Below are 9,555 nucleotides of genomic sequence, written 5' to 3'. Positions count from 1 at the left end.
GTGTATTATAGAGTAAAATCTTAAAATATACTTTAAAGAACTCACTGTTGAAGAAGTAACACCAGTGTCCGATACTACAGACCACTACAGTAATTATGTCAGTGTTCAATAAAAATATCGGACTGACCACGGCAGTAGTGACGTCAGTGTCCGATATTATTACCGGACTGACCACGGCAGTAGTGACGTCAGTGTCCGATATTATTACCGGACTGACCACGGCAGTAGTTACGTCAGTGTCCGATATTATTACCGGACTGGCCACGGCAGTAGTTACGTCAGTGTCCGATATTATTACCGGACTGACCACAGCAGTAGTGACGTCAGAGTCCGATATTATTCCCGGACTGACCACGGCAGTAGTTACGTCAGTGTCCGATATCATTACCGGATTGACCACGGCAGTAGTTACGTCAGTGTCCGATACATTACCGGACTGACCACGGCAGTAGTTACGTCAGTGTCCGATATCATTACCGGACTGACCACGGCAGTAGTGACGTCAGTGTCCGATATTATTTCCGGACTGACCACGGCAGTGCTTACGTTCTGTCCTATATTACCACCAGTGATTACGTAAGAATCTAACTACTGATTTGTGACGCCGAACCTTACAATAAGCGTCAGGGTGACCCTGATTCATTGACACGTAGGTTACAGAGGCTGTTTATTGTGGCAGTGCTTCATTAACCAGTAAACGCGGGTCTCAGATGAGCTTAATAATCAATAACCACTCTGTAAAGTACACTGATACGTGTTAATACTGATTGTTGTAGGACTCTGTCGGGTATTTCAGGTTCAATACAGCAATGTTTAATTAAACCAAAAGTCGAATTGATCATGTTTATTATTAGTAATCTGACATCGTTGACCAACTAGTACAAATGATGGACATAGTGAAATAACTGCTGTTACTTTTCACTATTCTGAAATCCAGAAATTAACGAAAAAACGCATGTCTTTTACAGTGTCCCAGTAAGTGTAGCGTGAGAGGAAGGTTGGTACATGTTGCAATTTTATAAGTGTCTTGGTCATTATAATGTTTATAAATAATAAGAAATGCATCGTATGAATGTAAAGTTAGAGTATTCGTAAATATATATGTATACATTTTCACATGACTTATCTAAATTTGAATGCTTAACTTTTAAGTATTAAAGTATGGGCAGTGTAAATGATGTATGTGTGGATGATGAAGGCCCTCGGGTGTAAGGAAATGTTTTTTACAATGGAAAAGGAAGTACATTATTCCTTCTTTCTGCGATGTTGCTTTTAGTAATTGGCGTGCTTTATAAGTTCCCTTCCGGGAACCGGGAAGACTACAATGTTGCATTGTGTCCGTCCGTCCTGCCGTCCTTGTTTCCACTATCTCTTTGGGCTCTATTTCCTACAGCTCTAGCCATTGGATCTTCAAATTTGTGGTATAGTTCGTCTTGATGAGGCGTTGTGTCATGTATCAAAATAGGTCACTCATACTTACATTTTGACCTACATAAAAAAAGTTGGCTGAGCTTTATCTCTTACATTACTCGACACTGGAACTTCATACGTTGGGGATAGATTCACCTTAGTGACGCAGTATGTCGTGTATAAAAATAAATCACCCTGGCATACATTTTTACCTCGGACCTGTATAAAAGAAAAAGTTTGACTGAGATTTGTCTCCCACACTACTTGTCACTGGAACGTCATACTGTATGGGCTCACTTTAGTAAGGTGGTGGGTCATGTATCGAAAGTAGGTTACTCTGACCTATGTTCGGACCTTTGACCTACATCAAAGTTTTGTCTGATCTTTATCTCCTACATTACTGTTCACCTGAACTTCATACATGGTGTATATGTTCACTTCGGTAAGGCGGCGTGTCGGTTCTTTTTACGGTATCAGAGCTGTGTGTACAGCTTCCGGCTGGCTACAGTCTTCTCTTGGATTTCATTTAGTAATTTCTGCCATCATTGGAATTTGGCGTCAAGTGATTTACTTCCGATTAATCCGAAACCATGACGAACAGTATTGAACTGTCTTCACCCGGAAGTAGTTCCAGATTAACCCGAAAGCATGGCAAAAAGTATGGAACTGTCTACACCCGGAAGTAGTTCCCGATTAATCCGAAAGCATGACGAAAAGTATCGGGCTGTCTTCACCCGGAAGTAGTTTATCTGGAAGTGATTATCTTTGTTTCATGTTTTGGTTGGTATATGGGAAATGTTATGGTGGAAACGTAATTATTGGGGATTATTTGTAGTGTGTACCATGTATATCAAAGCTTAACTCTACTACATGTATAGCTGTATTACGCAAAATAAATCGGTAGAAGGTACGTTGATGTAGGAACGTTGAACCTGCTTCTTTAGTCATATCGTAAGAAACACGCCGATCTTCTATGGTGTGTTTGATCTGTTAAATAGTGAAAGGTTCAGCATCCTTATAACAGTAGCTACATTAGCCATTCTCCCGCAATTGTTCGCCGAGATCGACAGTGTGCCGCCCTGCATACGTTATCTGTAGATTGACTTGTAAATCAAAGGCCGCTTTATTCACATGTAAATGTTGGCGGAATTATTTCCCAAAGCATCGTAATGAAGCTGATGTGGAGATCTACAGGTCTTTCTCAGATCAGGTTTATAAATGTGATATCACAAACAGGTGCCATTCAGCGAAATATAAAAAATGTTGGCTTTTCTGGTAATGAACTATCATGAACTTTACTCCTTACACAGACAACCCTCGCCAACGTCAAGTGTTTAGAGAAGGTGGAATTGTTCCCTCATAAAAAGGACGTAGAATTAATGAGATTGACCCAGACACTATAATTTGGGTTCCGATGAACAGACGTTTTTCATAGACGACACAGCATATGTGTTACATTGGAGAAAATGGCCTGTCCTTTAACTACCACAGCAGTAAGCGATCTAGACCTCACATAGCATATTAAGGCAAGAAGTGTTTATTTTTGCCAAAATAGAATTATATGTAGACGTACCCGCCATTTTAAATAAATTTAGTGTTATCGCCTCCTGGTAAGCGCCATGCTAGTGAGTTTGTGCCTGAAGCGTGTCACAATGCACCAGAACTAAAATATTTGCATGACGTGATTAAATTGTTTACCTTAGTGTATTTTATGCTGTGGGAGTGATTTCGAGGTTACCGTGTGGTTATGTAACATATTAATTATATTTCCCCAGGGAAATCACACAGATAAGACATTCTCGTTACTGGTAAAGTCTAGACGCCAAACTTTCTCCTCATAGTAACTGTTTGCTAGGACGTCCAAGGTTTTTCTATCCTGTTGATTTCTGCAGGATTAAGACTATATATCAATCACTTTCTTATTATGCTATCATTTGGATTCAAAGATTGTACAAAAGTTCATAGCACCCTGCAATACAATTTGAAATGAGATACAGTTGAGCCAAGCAACGAATACTTCTGGGATTCGCCAGAGATGATAGGGGATAGGAACCTTCAGCTAAGAATCTAGGAGGCGACTTAAGAATATCGTAATTGATCAAAATAAATGTCAAAATGTGGCGGGGGAGGGGGGTGGGATGGGAGGGAGTGGGGATGGGGGTATTATTTAGTACATGTGTGAAGGCCTGGAACTACAGTGTAACGTTACTAAAAGGGGTTTTGTCTCGCAGTAGAACCACATTCGCAGATCGTATAACAATGTGAGACAAAACAACCCGACCGCAGTCTCCATACCTATATAAATCCTGACATAATCAGGTGTAATTTTTATGACAATCAAGCGTTTTACTTGAGTGAAGCAGTTTGTCTCAACCTTCCCAGTGCTGGCGCCACCCGCCCGCGGCTGGAGGCTTCCACCTGTGTTCCTATGTTGCGTAATGCTGTTTAAATTGAATTTTTTTATCCGACATACCAGGAGTTCCAGTTAGAAAATGTGTCTCAATCGAGTTAAGATCAATAAAATATCTGTAGGAAAATATCCAGGGAGAGGGGACGGGTAGGGGGGATGTATTTCACCGTACGGGAGAGTAAAGACATATCACGGACAATGTATGCAGAAAACAAGAGATATATTGCACAGCGTCAATTATTGAAGTTTACATGAATGTTTCCGCTTTTATTTGTCATGTGATAAAAAGGTTGTTATTGGACATTAGTAACAACATACCAATCTTAATAAAAACGATCTCATCACAGACATGTCTAATGTATCTAAATCCTTTTTGTGATGGAGACAGTAGTTGTTTAAGAGTAATCAATTACCAAAACAAAACCAGATGATGACAAGTATCACTTAAACTAGGGGTCTGTATAAACCTAGACAAGGACCATCAACATCTAAACTAGGGGTCTGTATAAAACTAGACAAGGACCATCAACATCTAAACTAGGGGTCTGTATAAAACTAGACAAGGACCATCAACATCTAAACTAGGGGTCTGTATAAAACTAGACAAGGACCATCAACATCTAAGCTAGGGGTCTGTATAAACCTAGACAAGGACCATCAACATCTAAACTAGGGGTCTGTATAAAACTAGACAAGGACCATCAACATCTAAACTAGGGGTCTGTATAAAACTAGACAAGGACCATCAACATCTAAACTAGGGGTCTGTATAAAACTAGACAAGGACCATCAACATCTAAACTAGGGGTCTGTATAAAACTAGACAAGGACCATCAACATCTAAACTAGGGGTCTGTATAAAACTAGACAAGGACCATCAACATCTAAACTAGGGGTCTGTATAAAACTAGACAAGGACCATCAACATCTAAACTAGGGGTCTGTATAAAACTAGACAAGGACCATCAACATCTAAACTAGGGGTCTGTATAAAACTAGACAAGGACCATCAACATCTAAACTAGGGGTCTGTATAAACCTAGACATGAACCATCAACATCTAAACTAGGGGTCTGTATAAAACTAGACAAGGGCCATCAACATCTAAACTAGGGGTCTGTATAAAACTAGACAAGGGCCATCAACATCTAAACTAGGGGTCTGTATAAAACTAGACAAGGACCATCAACATCTAAACTAGGGGTCTGTATAAAACTAACAAGGACCATCAACATCTAAACTAGGGGTCTGTATAAAACTAGACAAGGACCATCAACATCTAAACTAGGGGTCTGTATAAAACTAGACAAGGACCATCAACATCTAAACTAGGGGTCTGTATATAACTAACAAGGACCATCAACATCTAAACTAGGGGTCTGTATAAAACTAGACAAGGACCATCAACATCTAAACTAGGGGTCTGTATAAAACTAGACAAGGACCATCAACATCTAAACTAGGGGTCTATATAAAACTAGACAAGGACCATCAACATCTAAACTAGGGGTCTATATAAAACTAGACAAGGACCATCAACATCTAAACTAGGGGTCTGTATAAACCTAGACATGAACCATCAACATCTAAACTAGGGGTCTGTATAAAACTAGACAAGGGCCATCAACATCTAAACTAGGGGTCTGTATAAAACTAGACAAGGGCCATCAACATCTAAACTAGGGGTCTGTATAAACCTAGACGAGGACCATCAACATCTAAACTAGGGGTCTGTATAAAACTAGACAAGGACCATCAACATCTAAACTAGGGATCTATATATAACTAGACAAGGACCATCAACATCTAAACTAGGGATCTATATATAACTAGACAAGGACCATCAACATCTAAACTAGGGGTCTATATAAAACTAGACAATCACCATCAACATCTAAACTAGGGATCTATATAAAACTAGACAATCACCATCAACATCTAAACTAGGGATCTATATAAAACTAGACAATCACCATCAACATCTAAACTATGGATCTATATAAAACTAAACAAGGACCATCAACATCTAAACTAGGGATCTATATATAACTAGACAAGGACCATCAACATCTAAACTAGGGATCTATATATAACTAGACAATCACCATCAACATCTAAACTAGGGGTCTGTATAAACCTAGACAAGGACCATCAACATCTAAACTAGGGGTCTGTATAAACCTAGACAAGGACCATCAACATCTAAACTAGGGGTCTGTATAAACCTAGACAAGGACCATCAACATCTAAACTAGGGGTCTGTATAAAACTAGACAAGGACCATCAACATCTAAACTAGGGGTCTGTATAAAACTAGACAAGGACCATCAACATCTAAACTAGGGGTCTGTATAAAACTAGACAAGGACCATCAACATCTAAACTAGGGGTCTGTATAAAACTAGACAAGGACCATCAACATCTAAACTAGGGGTCTGTATAAAACTAGACAAGGACCATCAACATCTAAGCTAGGGGTCTGTATAAACCTAGACAAGGACCATCAACATCTAAACTAGGGGTCTGTATAAAACTAGACAAGGACCATCAACATCTAAACTAGGGGTCTGTATAAAACTAGACAAGGACCATCAACATCTAAACTAGGGGTCTGTATAAAACTAGACAAGGACCATCAACATCTAAACTAGGGGTCTGTATAAAACTAGACAAGGACCATCAACATCTAAACTAGGGGTCTGTATAAAACTAGACAAGGACCATCAACATCTAAACTAGGGGTCTGTATAAAACTAGACAAGGACCATCAACATCTAAACTAGGGGTCTGTATAAAACTAGACAAGGACCATCAACATCTAAACTAGGGGTCTGTATAAAACTAGACAAGGACCATCAACATCTAAACTAGGGGTCTGTATAAAACTAGACAAGGACCATCAACATCTAAACTAGGGGTCTGTATAAAACTAGACAAGGACCATCAACATCTAAGCTAGGGGTCTGTATAAACCTAGACAAGGACCATCAACATCTAAACTAGGGGTCTGTATAAACCTAGACAAGGACCAACAACATCTAAACTAGGGGTCTGTATAAACCTAGACAAGGACCATCAACATTTAAACTAGGGGTCTGTATAAAACTAGACAAGGACCATCAACATATAAAACTAGGGGTCTGTATAAACCTAGACAAGGACCATCAACATCTAAACTAGGGGTCTGTATAAACCTAGACAAGGACCATCAACATCTAAACTAGGGATCTATATTTAACTAATCAAGGACCATCAACATCTAAACTAGGGAACTATATAAAACTAGACAAGGACCATCAACATCTAAACTAGGGGTCTGTATAAAACTAGACAAGGACCATCAACATCTAAACTAGGGGTCTGTATAAAACTAGACAAGGACCATCAACATCTAAACTAGGGGTCTGTATAAAACTAGACAAGGACCATCAACATCTAAACTAGGGGTCTGTATAAAACTAGACAAGGACCATCAACATCTAAACTAGGGGTCTATATAAAACTAGACAAGGACCATCAACATCTAAACTAGGGGTCTGTATAAAACTAGACAAGGACCATCAACATCTAAACTAGGGGTCTATATAAAACTAGACAAGGACCATCAACATCTAAACTAGGGGTCTATATAAAACTAGACAAGGACCATCAACATCTAAACTAGGGGTCTATATAAAACTAGACAAGGACCATCAACATCTAAACTAGGGGTCTGTATAAACCTAGACATGAACCATCAACATCTAAACTAGGGGTCTGTATAAAACTAGACAAGGGCCATCAACATCTAAACTAGGGGTCTGTATAAAACTAGACAAGGGCCATCAACATCTAAACTAGGGGTCTGTATAAAACTAGACAAGGACCATCAACATCTAAACTAGGGGTCTGTATAAAACTAACAAGGACCATCAACATCTAAACTAGGGGTCTGTATAAAACTAGACAAGGACCATCAACATCTAAACTAGGGGTCTGTATAAAACTAGACAAGGACCATCAACATCTAAACTAGGGGTCTGTATATAACTAACAAGGACCATCAACATCTAAACTAGGGGTCTGTATAAAACTAGACAAGGACCATCAACATCTAAACTAGGGGTCTGTATAAAACTAGACAAGGACCATCAACATCTAAACTAGGGGTCTATATAAAACTAGACAAGGACCATCAACATCTAAACTAGGGGTCTATATAAAACTAGACAAGGACCATCAACATCTAAACTAGGGGTCTGTATAAACCTAGACATGAACCATCAACATCTAAACTAGGGGTCTGTATAAAACTAGACAAGGGCCATCAACATCTAAACTAGGGGTCTGTATAAAACTAGACAAGGGCCATCAACATCTAAACTAGGGGTCTGTATAAACCTAGACGAGGACCATCAACATCTAAACTAGGGGTCTGTATAAAACTAGACAAGGACCATCAACATCTAAACTAGGGATCTATATATAACTAGACAAGGACCATCAACATCTAAACTAGGGATCTATATATAACTAGACAAGGACCATCAACATCTAAACTAGGGGTCTATATAAAACTAGACAATCACCATCAACATCTAAACTAGGGATCTATATAAAACTAGACAATCACCATCAACATCTAAACTAGGGATCTATATAAAACTAGACAATCACCATCAACATCTAAACTATGGATCTATATAAAACTAAACAAGGACCATCAACATCTAAACTAGGGATCTATATATAACTAGACAAGGACCATCAACATCTAAACTAGGGATCTATATATAACTAGACAATCACCATCAACATCTAAACTAGGGATCTATATAAAACTAGACAATCACCATCAACATCTAAACTATGGATCTATATATAACTAGACATGACCATCAACATCTAAACTAGGGATCTATATATAACTAGACATGACCATCAATATCCAAACAAACAAAGGATGAATATGAAACTAGAAAAAGAATTTCAAAACCGAATCGAAGATTGACAATTTTGTAGGATAGATGTGAAGAGGAGGAACGTTTGACCATGTGAAGTCAAGAAAAGCTTTGTCTTGCCCTGAAATATTGAGAGGATGTTGGCCCTGACCTGTTTAGAAAATATCTGCCAAACCTTTTGTTATTGATAAAAATTGACCTCTCTCGGGTTTCGCTTTTACGAAATGATGAACATCATTGCTGACAGCTCGTCATCCCGAAGCCTGGTGGTGTTATGCAATATCAAATACAAAGTCAATAATTGCATTAGTAGTCCGTGTGCAGCGAGTTATTCAAAATTGATTCCTATCCTAGCCATCTCAATAGGTCCCAGTACAGAACAAGGGAGGTTATCGGTACCCTGAAACGCTTTGGCTGTCAGCCACACCACATATACTGTAACTAGCTTAGATAACCATTCAGGTGCCGTGTAATGATCCAATTCACTTTGGTAGGTCTTTCGTCGTCATATGACACAGTGTTTCTATAATAAGTTCGTAGATAAGGCCACGGAATGACAGATAGGAAATGTCAGGGTAACACAAACTCGGTATTACCACAAGCACTCTAATTAATCATAAAACACATGTATTGATTACATTATACAGTGTCCCTCGTCAAACAAAATGAATAGATTCAAATTTACAGCTATAATTTGCTTGATGGGAAATTTTAATACTGAATTTCGCGATCAATATGTGTTTTGTAGGTTTCGAAGGTGATCAATCAGGTTTATTCATCAAGTGTATTGGTACA

This window comes from Ylistrum balloti, unplaced genomic scaffold, assembly GCF_031769215.1.
Source record: "Ylistrum balloti isolate Yb309-2 unplaced genomic scaffold, AGI_CSIRO_Ybal_v1 Utg370150, whole genome shotgun sequence".
In the NCBI taxonomy this organism is placed as follows: Eukaryota; Metazoa; Mollusca; class Bivalvia; order Pectinida; family Pectinidae; genus Ylistrum; species Ylistrum balloti.
The sequence above is the reverse complement of the archived record's forward strand: the minus strand, read 5'-3'. Positions refer to the sequence as shown.